A 16,832-nucleotide genomic window follows, 5' to 3' on the forward strand; every position below is an offset into this window, starting at 1 on the left:
TGGCAGCCCTACGCCAGGGTCACTGCCAGGCCTATCCATAGATATTTCTCACCCCTTTAACCCTTGTGAGAGTTATATATAATCCCCATTGTAAAGAATAGTGCAGAAATTTAATCTTTTCTCAGCTCACGCGGCTAGAAAGGGGCAAAGCAAGAACGGAAACCCAAGCTCTCTGACACCACGACTAGGGTTACAAATGCGGTGGCCTCCCCCCTAGTGCTTGGGTCATGCAGGGCCCCAACAGCTCCCTCAATGCCAGAGGGTGGTTGGGTTTTCATTTGTTGCTATTGTTTCTTTTAAAAAATTGCTCACCACTCCTCCGGATTGTTATGTTAAAAAACGATACTTAAAAATAAAATGAGGACTGGACCCAGGTGGCTGGGCCAAGCTAATGAACGTGATTCAAAAATGAGCCCCAGGAAAAGGCTTTTCATGACAGCGGAGCACAAGCGGGCTCAGCCAGGTCCTTCCTCCCGCCCCTCCCCCACCACCATCCTCTCCTTTGACAGTCAAATGAGACAGTTTTGTTTCAGTCCCTCCTAGAAACCCCACTGGGTGTTTGGGTATCTGGGGTTTGTTGGGTCTCCCCACCCTTTCTGGTTTAAAGTAAGTAAGTAATGCAAAGGTAAACCATCCATAACCGGATCCTCTGGGGTTGGATGAAGTTACCCTCATCTTCTCCGGGCCAGGCAACACCGCAAAACCCCAGCCCTACCGTGTGGCTCATGCCAGGCTCATGGAACAACCCAGTCTCTCTTGCTTCTCCTCATTGATTCTCATTGATTCGTTTTAGCCTTACTGCTTCCCTTCCCTACATAAATCCTTGCCAGACAAGCCCACGTGAGGAGGCGGGGCTTTGGAGGAGGACTCAGACCTCCACGGTGCTGCCCACGGAGCACCCCCACCCCCTCCCCCCCCCCCCCCCCCCCCCGCCCTCAGTCCAGGCAAACACATCTGGCCAATGGCCTCCCGTGCTGAACCAAAGAGGAGCAGAGGTTCTTTTCTTCCGCGCCTCAGGAAGCAGGTGTCAAGCTCACACCCAGCGTCTGGAGGGACTAGCCCTCTGCTGCCCTCCCACCGTCCTGATAACTATCAGCTCCCAGACCAGCTCCCTGGCCAGGCGGTGGGCTTGTAGAGGCCACCCAACTTGTAGGCAGATAAAGTAGTTGGCCTGGGGAGCAGGCGGTGACTCTAGCCTACATTTATTGATAGTATCTTCCCCAGGTTGCTGAGAAGGTGACCAAGACAATCTTGACATTTCCACTTTAGACGGGCTTCTTCCTGACTGCAGGCTCCTGACCTCTCTTTACTTAGAGCTTTTCTTTAGAACATTCATAACTATGGCTTTTCTACTCTTCCAAGATGTATGTAAATCTTTTTTTAAGCCTCTTGCCAGTTTTTCAACCCAGAAATGGTTTTCTCAAGGACCTGGGAACCACCGCTTTGAAATGCCATCGAAGGAGATAGCAGAGCTGTCTCTCAGTCCCTACGGGAAACTAAGAGCCTAACTTCAGCAGGGGTCTTGCTCCAAGTTGCAAAACAACCTCCTATCATAAAAACGTAGGAAATATACTGTCCCGTTGGAAAATGCAGCTCGTAAGCATAGATGGCCTGGCATCTTCCCGTAGTCTCTCACTTGCTCACCTCAGCCCTTAAAAACTCTCCTGCCCCCTGTTTCAGTGGAGTTGAGTTCAGGCTGAGTTCTGGTCTCTCCCCCCTTATTACAATAACCTTAAATAAAGTCTTCCTTGCCTGTTTAACTTGGGTGCATTTTTACTTTGGAGCAGAAAATCTAGTTTGGGATCTTGCCCCAACTGTTAAACAAGTTATAAGTTTTGCACAGTGGCCTCATGCTTGTGAACAAGGATTGCCCTAGAACATAAGTGGACAAAGCCAGAGCAGACAGTTAAGAGATAGGACTTGAGAAGAAAAGGCTCCCCTTCCCCAGGACATCTCCACAGCTTCTCCAGTAATGTAGCCTGAGTTGAAATGACCACATTCAGATAAAGTAATAGATGTGAGGACAAAGGTCTTTGAGGAAGACAGAGAGCTCATTATTCTTAGGCTATAATTAAAATGCCATACCAAAAAAAAAAGAATCTGAGGTAAATCTTAGATCTAAATATGAAAGTTAAAATAACACAACTTCTGAAAATGACCTTGTGATAGGCAAAGCTTTTAAAACACCAAAGAACTTCTGCTCATCCAAAGGCATCATCAAGAGAGGGAGAATACAAACCACAGACCTTGGGCAAGACAAAGGAATTATATTCGGAATATGAAAAGATCACCTACAAATCGATAAGAAAAAGACAGTCCTTTCAAAAAAGGGGGGGGGGGCAAAAAAACCCTGAGCACTTAATCAGGCACTTCGCAAAAGAAGATAACCAAAAAAAGTCAACAGGCGTGTGAAAAGGTGCCCACTGGGATGGCTCATCAGAAAAATGTGAATCAAACCTACATACCTAAGAACGGCTAAAATTAAGAGTGACAATATCAAGTGATAGAAAGATCATAAAGCCACTACATTTTCCCATAGACCTGTGTGATATGAGTACTTTATGCATAATCCTTTAATAAAAGGTTATGTCAAAACATTGGACTTAATTAACACTTTAATTACATAGGACTCTGGGCAGGCAGGTGGAGTGTTGGGTAAGGCAGGCCCAGGATAAGGGGAAGGCAGGTTGAGTGGAATATCTAGAGACAGTGTCCAAACAGGCAGCAAAATCTGAAGACAAAATAGAATGCCATTCTCCTTGCAATTTTGTCCATGAATCGTAATTTCTACATTTTTCCTAAAAGAGAAATGTTCTGTGCAAAAGCACATAGACCAGGGCATGTCCCTCCTTGTTTGAGCTCCATGTGAACCTACAGATCCAGACTCAAAACAAGTTGCATGTATTGATTTGGGACAATTGCCATGATACCAGCTATCTAGATTAACTCATTCAGGCAAATCTGAGTGAGCATCTACTATGTGCCAGACAGTTTGGTAAGTATGAAGTATATGGTGATGACCACATCATCCACATACCCTCCACTCTGGGATCTTACAGCTTTGGAAGGGAAAATGCCCTCTGCCAACAAGCACTGCTCCTATAAAACTGTGTGCCCAACTCCCCAGTAGGAATCAACTTCTCAACTGGAATTCAGTCTTGTTGTTTAAAATCACTCATTCCATAATTGAGAGAGAGATGGAGATGGGAAGGTAGGAGGGAAGGAGGGAGAAGGAAGTAGCTAGCTGCCTATTCCATGGGGTTGGAATGTGATAAATACAGTTGTTAAAATTTTTTTAAAAATAGAGAAAACTCCTTGCCTCCTCCCACTCCCGCCTGCCTCTCTGCCTACTTGTCATCTCTGTCAAATAAATAAATAAAAATCTTAAAAAAAAGGGGGGGGACTCAAAATCTGACCACTAGAAGAGGGCTTTTTGCCCCCAGAATATTTCAAAGAATGAACAATCATTTTCTAATTATGCCTTTTTTGTATTCTGAAAGTTGACACTTCCATATTAACATACATCTTCTAGAATTATGACCTCCTCTTCCTCTGGTGCCCAAACATGTAAAAACCTAACTGTGAAATCAATTCATGTTAGACATGAATCAGGCAAAGTGAACTGAAGGATAATAGCATGAAAATCTCACCTGTATATTTCCCCTTCTCAAAAGTAAATACTTAAATACTATTAATCAAATTTGATTGATAAGATTTCTAATTAATAGTGATAGCAAAACATAGGGAGAGAAAAAAACAAATTTTAGTTAATGTGTTTACATTTTTTTTAAAGGGTTGGAGAGGTTAGAGACTCACAGTCCAGGGAGAGGGACACCTGGGTGGCTCAGCTGGTTAGGCATCTGACTCTTGATTTCAGCTCAAGTCATGATCTCAGGGTCTTGGGATCAAGACCTACGTTGGGCTCCACACTCAGCATGGAGTCAGCTTAAAATTCTTTCCTTCTCTCCTTCTCTCCCAGTTTGCGTGCTTTCTCTCTCTAAAATAAATAGATAGATAGATAATAAATAAATCAAATAAATCAAATAAAAGACTCAGGGAGAGAGAACCACTAGAATTTCAAAAATAATTATCAGAGGATTTTACAGTATCTGACTTTACTTCAGTATTATTTTAAATTATCATTGCAAAATGAACATAATTTCTACATAGGACCGAACACAAACAAGCTTGATTTATTTATTAATATGGGGGGACAGACATTTTTAAATGAAAAATCTTAAACCCACTGTAAAAAAAAATGGAAGAAGGAAAGAATAACTAACAAAACTCCAGCTTTTTAAAAAAATTTTATTTATCTTTTTAATTTCTTTTCAGTGTTTCAGAATTCATTGTTTATGTACCACACCCAGTGCTCCATGCAATACGTGCCCTCCATACTACCCACACCCAGGCCCACCCAACCCCCACCCCCCTCCCCTCCAAAACCCTCAGATTGTTTCTCAGAGTCCACAGTCTCTCATGGTTCGTCAGCTGTTGTTTTTTCATGTACATAGGAAGTCAGCTCACATTAAATTTATATCTAAAGGTCAATTAAAGTATAGAACTTTTTTCCAGATTAAAGCTCATTTTCTATTCCATCTAATTTTTTTTTTTTCAGTCTGGGCTACAAACAAGAATAGGATGTATTCCCAATAATGCTGCGTGCCCTTATAGCACATTCCTATCAACTAAGCATTTTCATGTACAGCATCTCACCTGATTCTCCCAACAAGTCTGGGAGAAGGTAGGTAAATGACATCACCAGGATATAGGTGGTTCTGAATAAGGGCTCTCGCTCACAAACTTTCAGGACAAAGTCTCTGAAAATAAAGAATCATTGAAATTTGCAGAAACAGCCTATACTAAGATGTAAATATACTGCTACTGAGACCCGAAAATGAACCAAGCTCAATCAGAGTGATTGTGTGTGTGGCCCCCTCGCCAGCTGTGCAGTAATGTAACTGTTTGAAAGACGGATGTTTCAGCAGAAGGATGTTATCTCATCCCGAGGGAGCCAACGAATAAGAACTGACCCACATTGTCCGGGGAAGAGATGTTCTCCTCGCTAACAGAGGTAAGCACAAGTGGTATTGGTACCCTCTGGTCACGATCCCTGAATCAGCTGTAAGAGCAGGGCTGTTATAAAAAAAAAGTCTGCCTAGAGGAGAAATGAGCTGATGCCAAGTCCTGGGGGACTAGGTGAGTCGTGCCAAGGTCAAGGAGCCCAACAGAGCATAGAGCTGATTTACGGTGTGACACTTACCTCTCTGGAGTTCACTCTCTCATGTATAAAAGTCTACAATCCCTTGGTTCTGTTTGTCATGCTTGGTAACCAAGTTCACTGAGGGAAAAATCAGAAGTCTTCCTGCTTGTGCCCCAAATAAAGTATGGGCCCTTTGGGGCTTCTCAGCAAAAGCCATCAAGAGCACATCAATGCCCCTGTACTCATTTGTAGCTAGAGGATGTCTTCTGTTTCCAGTGTGCTAATAGGGAAGTACAATGGTTTTTCCATGCCCATCTCAAAGGGTGACAAAGTCCAAGTCGTTCAAGGACAGCACAAAAGTGAGCAAACTGACCAGGTAGTCCATATGTGTAGGAAAACTACATTGTCTACGTGGACAGCATGATTTAAGAGTACAGTGCCGCTGTCTATCAGTACAAACATCCACATGAACCTTTGCTCCAGAAACTGGTTATGACATGCTCAGCGTGGGCAGAGAGCATGAAAAGACCAAGAAGAAATGGAAAAGGACAAATTTAAGGAAGAAACTATCAAGGAAAAAAAAAGTCATAAAATCACCTTATATACAACATATTCAAACAAGATAATTTCTGGCAAAAGAAAGCCAACTAAAAATACTTATTTAACTCTGATCTCTCAAGAGATCCCACTAAAATCATAGTGGACTTTAAAAAATGATGATAGGGGCGCCTGGGTGGCTCGGTGGGTCGAGGCCTCTGCCGTCGGCTCGGGTCATGATCCCAGGGTCCTGGGATCGAGCCCCGCACCGGGCTCTCTGCTCAGCAGGGAGCCTGCTTCCCCATCTCTCTCTCTCTGCTTGCCTCTCTGCCTACTTGTGATCTCTGTCAAATAAGTAAATAAAATCTTTAAAAATAAATAAATAATAAGTAAAAAATTATGATAGATAAATATACATAGATAGTGGGGTGCCTGGATGGCTCAGTCAGAGGCTTAACCTTGCTTTCCGTTCAGGTCATGATCTCAGGGTCTGAGATGACTCAAGCCCCAAATCAGCTCCATGCTCAGTGGAAAGTCTGTTTGAGATTCTCTCTCTCCCTCTCCCTTTGCCCCTCACCCCCTCCAGAATGAATAAATGAACCTTTAAAAAGATAAATGATAGATAGATAAATAGATAGACAGTAGGAAAAAGCGAAGCAATAAAATTTGGAAGCTGAAAACCTAAGGGATGAGTGATAACTGAGTTAGCTGAACTAAGAAATTGGACTCTAAACCAGCAGCAGGGTGGAGGGTGGGAGCTGAGAAGCAACATATGTTGCCATGAAGAGCTTCCTAAAGCCACAAGAACTGGTGACATGAGCTCTTCCCAGAAGGAACAAATGTGGGATTTAAAAAAGAGGCTTCTAGTCTACTGAGGAAGCAATGATGGCGTTAGATCTCCTGTGCCCTTCCCCTTCAGTGGAACTATTATTCCTCAGCATTTATTCCCTGTAAATAGTAGATAAAATAGAGAGTTCTGGAGATGTGGAACACTAAGCATGATTGAAATTGGGATTAAAGTGAAACTGTACACGGTGTCCCAGATTTTGCCCTCCGCTCTGCCTCTAGACCCCAAACTATCCCATACAGTGCACCATGGTCAGCTCTGCACAGAGCACCTGGCAGAAGGGGCAACCGAGCCTGAAATCCAGCTCGGGCTTCATGCACCAGCCATGTGCCCTGGTGTAGACTCTGCCCAGAGGAAGCTGTACCTCTTCCTCGTTCTCCAGAAGGTACCATCTGATCCCTGAGCCCTGCTCCTTCAGAGCTGCCTCCCGGAGAAGCCACCATCTCCTGATTCTCATAAAGCCTGGCCTAGGCTTGCAGTGGCCCTGCCCCGGGGCCATACTTAGCTTCATGAAAGATCCTTCTCAGGGGTGACCAGAAAACCTCCCCCAAAACACCCACGGATGCCCAGCCGTGTTGCTCTGCCTCAAAGCCCACCATCGAGGAACGGCATACAGAGGCAAAGGAACCCACAGCTGAGAATCAAACCTAAGAAAATGGAAGTGGGGGGGAAAGCAACTTGAAGGAAACAGACTTTTAAAAATAACTTATCGGCGTCATCAGAGAAGAGGACACAAGAACAAGAAGGTACAAAAAAGAAACAGCAGGGGGCGCCTGGGTGGCTCAGCGGGTTAAAGCCTCTGCCTTCCGCTCAGGTCATGATCCCAAGGACCTGGGATCGAGCCCCACGTCGGGCTCTCTGCTCGGCAGGGAGCCTGCTTCCTCCTCTCTCTCTCTGCCTGCCTCTCTGCCTGCTTGTGATCTCTCTCTCTCTCTGTGTCAAATAAATAAATAAAATCTTTAAAAAAAAAAAAAAAGAAACAGCAAACAAGAAAGAGCTTTTTTACTTTAAAATAGGACAAAAGAAATGAAAATTTTGAAAGAAAGCTTGGAGAAAAGTTGAGGAAATCATAGAAAAACAGAGAAGAAAGTTAGAGAAGCATTGATATCCAAATACTAGGAAATAGAAATTAATCATAAAAGATAATTTTCTAGAATGAAAGAACATAAATTTCCTGATTACGGGGTTCATCCAGGACCCAGCCTAGTAGATAGAAAAAAAATAGATCTAGATCAAGGTGGACCATCATGAGACTTCAGAACATTAAGGACAAAGGGAAGGGGGAAAAAAAAAAAAAACACTTGAAAGTTCTGTAGTGGGGAAAAAGTGACATCAAAGTCTAAGGGATCAGAATGGCTTCAGACTTCTCAGGAGCAAAGCTGCAGACAATGGAGTAATGCCTCCACGTTTCTAAAGGGAAATGACTCCCAACTCAGCGTTCAGTAGCTGGCCAAACAACGAATTATAACTTGGGATCGACAGGAATGAAGGAAGGAAGGAAGGAACAAGAACAAAACAGAGTTAGAGTAGAATAATGATACTTTCTCAGATATGTGAAGCCCCACGAAGGTCACCTACCACTTTCTCTTTCTCAGGAACTTCTTGAAGAATATGCTCTAGAGAAAGGAAGAAATGTGCCACGAAACAGGAAGTTAGAGGATCTGGAAAACGTAGACCCCAAGTCAGGAGAAGGGAAGGGGATCCCAGGTTGATGGTAAAGGGAAACTCCATGCTGGGAGCCACATGGCAGGCCTAGAGGGCGGCCCATTCTGGATGAAGACGTTGAGACGACTCCTGCAGAGATGTTTCCATGAGATAAAATTATGAAATTGGGATTAAAGTGGGGGCTCTGACAAGAAGATATTTGCTCTCCTGGTGAAGAGTTTGCGGTTTAATTTGTGGTCATTAATTAAGACAACCAAGCAAATGAAAAACCAAGACAATTATTAACTTCAGGGGAAACAATGGTTTAGAAGATAGGAAAAGGAGTCTTAAAAATACATTATGGGGTGCCCGGGTGGCTCAGTCGGTTAAGCATCTACCCTAAGCTCAGGTCATCTACCCTGATCCCCAAGTCCCAGGATCGAATCCTGGCATGGGACTCCTTGCTCAGCGGTGAGTCCACTTTTCCCTCTCCACCCCACCCCCCACTGCTGCTCACTCTCTCTCTCTCTCTCTCTCTCTCAAAACATTGCAGTATGAAGTTACATAGTCAAAAGAATTGTTGTAAATTGATCTGACCACAATCATGATTTAACTTTTCGGGCAGGACGCCTCACAGACACTGTGTGTGGTAGTGATGGTAAGATTTACGAAGCCTCAAGTGGAAAAATGCAAGAGGCAGCGACATAGGCAGTTTATTTTGTGATAAGGAAGAAACACCAAAATATAGAGTAAAAGGATTGAAAGCGTTTGCCTTTAGGGAGAAGGAAATGGAGGGGCAGGGACCTGCCAGTTTACAAAGTAAAATTATTTGGCTCTTTATGGACAACACTGATTAAAACAAAAATTAAATTTTAAAAATCAGAAGGACCCCATTTTCGGTTGGATGGAGGGAAGAGAAATACGTTGGGTTTAAAATCAAGGATCATTTGCAGTAGAGGCAAGATGTTCAGGCAATCAAAAATAAAAGATGGGAGCTCTGGAGGCGGCACAAGGTTTGGAATAGAGGTTCTGTAATGACTTAGAGTGGAAGAGAAATAGCTCTATAGGAAAAATGGTGCAGAGCAATACGAGAGAGTCCTTGAAGACAAACATTGCCTAAGTGCCATGTAGAGTGTCAGGAAGAGAAAAAGAGTGCATTAAGAGAGCAGCAGAGAAAACCAAGGGAAATAGGAGTTTCAATAGGGTGGGGAGCAGAGTGATGAAGGTCAAGCACGCAGGGGGTCGAAGAGGCCCGGACCATTAGAATAAACGTTGAAAAATTTCTAAAGAGGTTATTCTAATCTAGGGATTAAGTTCACACCCTATAATAAGCCTTAAATTTAAAAAAGGCTTTGGGTTTTAGAAGGATCTTGTATTTTTCCAGGGCACCATACAATGACTGTGACCCTGTTTTCAGTAAATACACAGTTGTCTTCCATGGTGTCATAGCACAAACCCCTCATTAATAAGAAAGTGGAGCTTAGGGCATATTGTCATCACCATTCCCATGCAAAGCTCTGTCCCTGTTTTTTTTTCTTTCCCCACACAAGGGCTGGCATTGTCTGTGTCAGAGATGAGCATTTGGACTAAAGTTCAAGGCTTGGCTACGATCTTCCTTTTGGCTGCATTTCCCAGGTCATCAGCTGCCTGCCATTGGCCGTGGTGCTATTGACACCCCAAACGAGAAGGAAGCACAAGAAAACAAACAAAATAGGATGTCAAAGGCTACATTCAAAATACCAAATGTTATGTGAAATCTCATCATAAGAAAGGTTTGACTATTTCATTTTGCTAAGTGAATCGAGCGCTTGGTTTCAGGACTGAAAGTATATAATTGGTAGCAAATGTTCCCTAATCTCTCATAAATGTTTTCTCTTTCTAGTGTAAATTTGCCTACACATTTCCACACCCCACCCCCAACAGAGGCAAGACCAGCAGAAAGTCTAGTTTTGTATTTTTCAAAAGCCCACCGCGACTCCTGAATTTTCCCATTTGCGTGTGTCTCTTTTCCCACATTGCTGCCTTCTGGACGTTTCCAGTTCAGACACATCAGAGGGACAAAGGGTTAAAAGAAAGTATTAATTTGGAATTCAAAAAGCTCACACAAGTCCTCCCCAAACAGCCTGGATATGTATACACACACACATATATATATGTATATATATTTACTTATTTATTAAAAAAATTTTTTTTATTAACATATAATGTGTTATTAGCCCCAGGGGTACAGGTCTGTGAATCGCCAGCTTTACACACTTCACAGCACTCACCATAGCATATACCCTCCCCAATGTCCATAACCCAACAGCCCCCCCCACCCCCTCCGCAACCCTCAGTTTGTTTTGTGAGATTAAGAGTACCTTATGGTTTTTCTCCCTCCCGATCCCATCTTGTTTCATTTATTCTTTTCTTACCCCTCAAACCCCCCATGTTGTACACTGGTATATTGAGCAGTTTCCCACTGAAGGGTCAACTGAATTTACCCTTCACAGGTCAGAACAGGATTTCCTGTGCCTACAGGGTCAGAATTTGTAGAGTGCTGCACTAGGATGCCCCATGGGACCACTGTTACATGTCTGCTTTTCCACACAGGTCGTAGGAACTTCTATACGGCAATGTACAGTTGAAACTCCCTTCTGAAATGCATATATGGGTGGGGGGGGTGGGGGAGATGCTGGTCCTGACCTCAGGGGAAAGCAGTGTACTCGATGTCATCTACCTCTTTCTCTGGGATACGGTCAGTCTGAGGTCTCTGGTTGGTTTGGCAGTCCCGTTGGATGTTGAAGGCTTTTTAAAATGAGAAACAAGAACTCACTAGTCAATGCCTTCTAAGCCAGCAGCACAAGGGTGGATTAACCCATATGGTTCCTTCCAGCCAGGCAGGAAGGTAAAATGCATATTTTAAACACTAATAAAGGAGTGATGAAATTGACATAGATTAATTGGAAATTTGCAAATATTTGTGCTGGCTGGTCAACAGTCCTGGGGATAGAAGGGGGATTCACCTGTGGGGAATGTATTCATACATAACAGCAACTTCTCTCACTCACTAAAATGTCTTTCCAACAAAAAGTACAATGATGAGATTTAAATGTTATGGGAACACGTGAAGTCTGTCGACTTAGATCAGTCATAGGGCTGCTGTGGAAAATGAAGGAATTTTAGACTTTTCTAGAAATCTAGTCATGTTCCTCTCCAGTGTTTATGGAGGGTCTTCAGAGATGATGAGGGCCGAGGGCAGAGTGCAGAAGAAGAGGTTTAATTCCAACCCAAGCAACTCTCTGTGTTCTGCAGGGGTCCTGGTTTAGCAAGTGTTCTCCTTACAAAAGGTCACTTGCTGCAGTTTCTCTGACAGAAGCTCTGAAACGCCGTCCCTTCCGCGATGGAGAACAGCAGGTCCTTTACCAGTTAAGCAGAAAAGAACTCAGCTGGAGGAGATGGTTACACCAAACCCAGAGAGAGAAATTTCCCAATCTGCTGTCTTAGAGCTGGGGGAGCAAGGTAAAGAAGGAGGGGGAGCACTGGCATTCCCACATGCCTGCTCGTGGCAGGGTTCTCCTACGTGCTTAAGAAATCATAGCTTGCGGGGCGCCTGGGTGGCTCAGTGGGTTAAAGCCTCTGCCTTCAGCTCAGGTCATGATCCCAGGGTCCTGGGATCGAGCCCCACATTGGGCTCTCTGCTCAGTGGGGAGCCTGCTTCTTCCTTTCTCTCTGTCTGCCTCTCTGCCTACTTGTGATCTCTGTCTGTCAAATGAATAAATAAAATATTAAAAAAAAAAGAAAAAGAAATCATAGCTTGCTTTAGCCTCACAAAATCCCCAGAAGACAGATAAGCTCCAAAATCCTCATCTTGGTGTACTAGGCCATAAGTGATCTTGCTCCTGTCCACCTCTCTGGTCCTTACTTTCCCATCCCTCGCTGGCCCATTCTACCCCGCCACACAGCTCTCTTGGCTGTCCTTTGAAGCCACCGAACAGGCTCTAGCTCTGGACCTCTGTGCACGGCTGTGACGTCTCCCTGTCTGGGTGCTCTATCCATGGATGAACAACAAGGCATCCCTCCCTCGCTCATGTAGGTCTGCTCTCAAATGACCCTTCCCTACTTAAATAGAACCTCCCCCATGCTTATCCCTTTGCCCTGCTTTATTTCCCTTCATAGGATTTTTAGTGGGCTGAACCACGTCCCCCCAAATTCATGTCGACCCAGAACTTCAGAACGGGACCTTATTTGGAAATAGGGTCTTTGCAGATGTAATTAACTAAGACAAGGTCATACTGAATTAGTATGAACCATAAATCTAATTGACTGGTGTCCTCATTAAAAAGAGGAGAGGACACACAGAGATACAGAGATACACACTCAGGGAGAGTGCCATGTGACTATGGAAGCAGAGATGGGAACGGTGCAGCTGTCAGCCAAGGGGACGTCAGGGGACGCCAAGGACGCAAACAAGCACCAGAAGGAAAAGGCAAGAAAAGTTCTTCCCTAGAGCATTGTCAACACATCGACTTTAGACTTCCAGCCTCCAGAACCGTGAGAGAATAAATTTCTGTCATTTTAAGCCATGCAATTGATGGTACTTTCTTTGTTACAGCAACCTGAGAAAACTAATACAGCTACAATGAAAAACACAAGAAACAACCAGTGTTGGCAAGCATGTGGAGAAAAAAGAGCCCTCGTATACTGTCGGTGGGAAGGCCAACTGGTGCAGTCACTGTGAAAGACAGTATGGAAGCGCCCCCAAAATTAAAAATAGAACTATTCTACAGTCCAGGAATCATAGTATTGGGTATCTACCATAAAAATACCAAAACACCAATTCAAAGAGATATATGCAGCCCTGTGTTTATTGAAGCATTATCTACAATAGCCAAATTATGGAAGCAGCCCTAGTGTCCATCAATAGATGAATGGTGGCATATATACACAATAAAATATTATTCAGTCACAAAAGAATGAAAGCATGCTATTTGCAGCAACAAGGAGAGAGCTGGAGAGTATAATGCTAGGGAAATAAGGCAGTGAGAGAAAGACGAGTACTATATGATCTCATTCATACGTGGAATTTAAGAAACAAAACAAATGAGTAAAGGGGAGATAAAAAAGGAAGGGAGACAAACAAAGAAACAGACTCTTAAGTACAGAGAACAAACTGACGGTCACCAGAGGGGAGGTGTTTGGGAGGACAAAAGGGGATGAAGATTGAAGAGTATACTTATTATGATGCAAAAATAAAGTAAAATGATAAAAAAGAAAAAAACTCATACAGCATAGGTCACCACCCGACACAGTCTATATATATTTATTGGCTGGCTTGTTGTCCTTAAGACAAGTTTTGTGTGTGTGTGTGTGTTTTTTCCAAGATGTTATTTATTTATTTGACAGACAGAGATCACAAATAGGCAGAGAGGCAGGCAGAGAGGCAGGGGGAAGCAGGCTCCCTGCTGAGCAGAGAGCCCGATGTGGGGCTCTATCCCAGGACCATGACCTGAGCCGAAGGCAGAGGCTTAACCCACTGAACCACCCAGGTGCCCCCTTAAGACAAGTTTTTGTTGTTACCGCTGTTCACTGCCGTGTTTCTAGTGCCTAGAACGGTGCCTGGCATAACAGCAGCACACAGTAAGTGTTTGTTGAACACTGAGTGAAGAAGGAGTATTCCCCTTTTGCAGAAGAGGAAATTGAGGCTCGGAAAGATTCCACTGAGTTCAAGGTCATCCAACGCTAAAAATCATAACCTTAACCACACTGGGCGGGCTTTTATTACATTGCCAACTTTTCTCTTTTAAAAACTCCTAGAAGATACAGACATCCTTTCAGCTATTGAGAGTCTGAAACCAAGTTTGAGCAAACAACCGGAATACACAGGGAAGTTAATGCTTTGGGCATTTGTATCATCGCTTCGCTTTGACAGACACCAAACTCAATTCTTTTCGTGTTGGTTACAGTGATCATGGCTCTCTCCCTTTTACTGGAAGCAGACTCAGTTTTATCAGATCAACTTCTCTACAACCTATAGCATTCCACTGACCAAGCAAGTTCAGAAGTCCTTTCGCCTGGATGCCTTTTGTTAATTTGTGTACAACTGGTCTATGGTATAAATACGAGTTCCATTAATGCTGAATAAATACTCATTTTGTACACAGAATTTTACCTTATGTTGTTCATAGAACTTCATTTCTCTTTGTCTTCCTAACAGTACATTTTTCTTTGTCTTCTTAAATTCAAACCAAGAGTATAGGTAAGCTTTCTCCAAAATGAAATCTGACTTGAGGTCTTATCTGGAATATACAAAGCACAAAATATCTTCACCAAATATGGCAAGAAGGAAGGAAGGAAGGACGGAAGGAGAAGAAAATGTTTTCAAGTGATCCATTTCTAATGAGCGCTTTGGAACTGGGAAATTATTCCCCAGTTTCGCCTTTGACAAAGATTTCTTTCCTCCATTTCTTTTTTGCTTGTATCTTACTTATAATTTTATCTCTACAGCAAAGCAACACGAAGCCCTTACCATCCTTTTTGTGTCTCAGGAACACACAGCTTGCCCAGTCACCAGTCGGTGTGTTTCCCCTGGAAATAGAACATAGGAAAAAAATGCTTTTAAAATTCATTTTGCCATCTCACCCCAGAGCTTGGCAAAGATTTGGCAAAATAATGATGTCCAGATCGAATAAGGATGACAGGGAGGTGACACACCTAGTCAGTAGAGTGAAGCAGTCAAGGAGAGAGGTCAAGTGCAAAGCGGTCGAGCCAGCTGGTTCACGTCTCAGCTCCCACATTTCCTGCCATGTGCCTATGGATTGGGAGACGGAGAACAAGAAAAGTGTCAGTGTGCATCTAATTACTGCTCTGACTACCCTGACACCCCCACTATTCCTCTGTCCTGGAAGCTGCTAATAGTTACGTATTCTTGGATAAGAACTAGAAACCAGCAACCAAATATACTTAGAAAGTATTAGGAAAAACAAATCAAAACCAAACCTTTGGGATGAATTTACTTTGAAAAAATTTTGTCTGTTATTGCGTGGGTAATATGAGCCTACCAATATGTTTTATTTTATAGAAAAGTGGATGATTAAGTTCACATTTGGGTTTTCGGATATATCAATTTATTCCAAGGAACATTTACTTTTAGCATAAATCCAAAGATGTTGAAAGGTGCCTATATAGGTATTGTAAAAAGCTTCCTTGGTTAGATGTCCTGTCTACTGTCTTCCATTTTTCCACATTCCCTGAAATGACATAGAAACCACCACTGCAAACTAGAAGCTGTGGTATCTTTGTTTTGGGGGGACAGTGTATAAGAATTGTGTGACAGCTCATCATTAAGCAGATTAATAATGTCCTAATAAATGTAACTGGGGCCCATTGTGGCTGGAGTGATTTTCATGCAACCTGCTTGGAAACAGACTTTCTTGAGACCAGCAGGAGGCCTTGTCATTAATAAACACTCATCTTTTACTTTCCTTCGGCTACAACTAATTTGAATAAAATATCTCATTTTTAAAGTACTGGCTTAAAGAAACACATTTTTGAGGAACTAATAACTCCCTCTCCCTACCCTACTCTGAAGCAGACCCAAAAAGTCTCTATTAGCACATGACAGCAGCTCCATGAAAAGACTGAAATGTTTTTTGATTGTCTGCTTGGCTGACCAGCCAGATGTGGTGAGGGGCTGGACGTGGTAAGACGTTTTCTCAAATGTGATGCTTGTGAGTTTTCTCAAGCCGTAGAGGTCTGGACAATTATAGAGCATTACTTCTCAGAGGTACCCTACAGCAGAGTGTAAGAGCCCACAGCAATCAGGAACCCACACCCCCATGGAAAGAATGGGAAAGAATTAATGATTGACGTGCTTTGGGTGTCTAATGTATTCTAAGAATGGTCAGTGAAGTCTCCCTTGTTTTCTTTCGAAACCAACTTCTTGATTATAGGAATCTTTTTTACAATGCCATTGTGTTGTGCTTAGAAAAAAATCGTAACTGTTCTCAATTTGCATGACATCATTAGAACAACAACAGAGGGAATAGAGAGAGATCAATAACTAGTAACCACAGCATCCTACACAGCAGCCAACATCATGAAAAGGGAAAACAAATAGTATAATACGTTGCTTCCCCTTTTAACCATGGCCCAGCCAGTACTCTAAAAAGAACGCAAACATATAAATAGGGCCTCCCACCCACCTCCCAATAACATGTATTATCTTAATGATTTAATGTTTAGGTGGTACCTTTCCCTGGAAGAGTTTGCATGAAAGAATATTTCCCAGTTTCTCCATCTGAAGTGGGTCAGACAGACCAGAAAGACACGAAATCCCTCATCTTGAACAAGATCACATAATTACAACATGACCTCTCGTGGAAAAATGGCCCCTTGGCGGAGGTGAATAAACTATTCTTAGCGCAAAAGGCCAAACATCAGATCTGGAAGGACCACTTATTAAGTGACAGTCGGGTCCACCAGGGGAAGATCCATTATTGTTATTTTCTGGAAGGTCATCTCCAGTGATGACTATGCATTTTGGCTTGTGGTGTGCTGATACATCAAAAAAATGTTTAAACACCTATGTTTTTGAAAACATACACATGGTACCAATTCAAA

This window comes from Lutra lutra, chromosome 12 (genome assembly GCF_902655055.1).
Source record: "Lutra lutra chromosome 12, mLutLut1.2, whole genome shotgun sequence".
Lineage (NCBI taxonomy): Eukaryota > Metazoa > Chordata > Mammalia > Carnivora > Mustelidae > Lutra > Lutra lutra.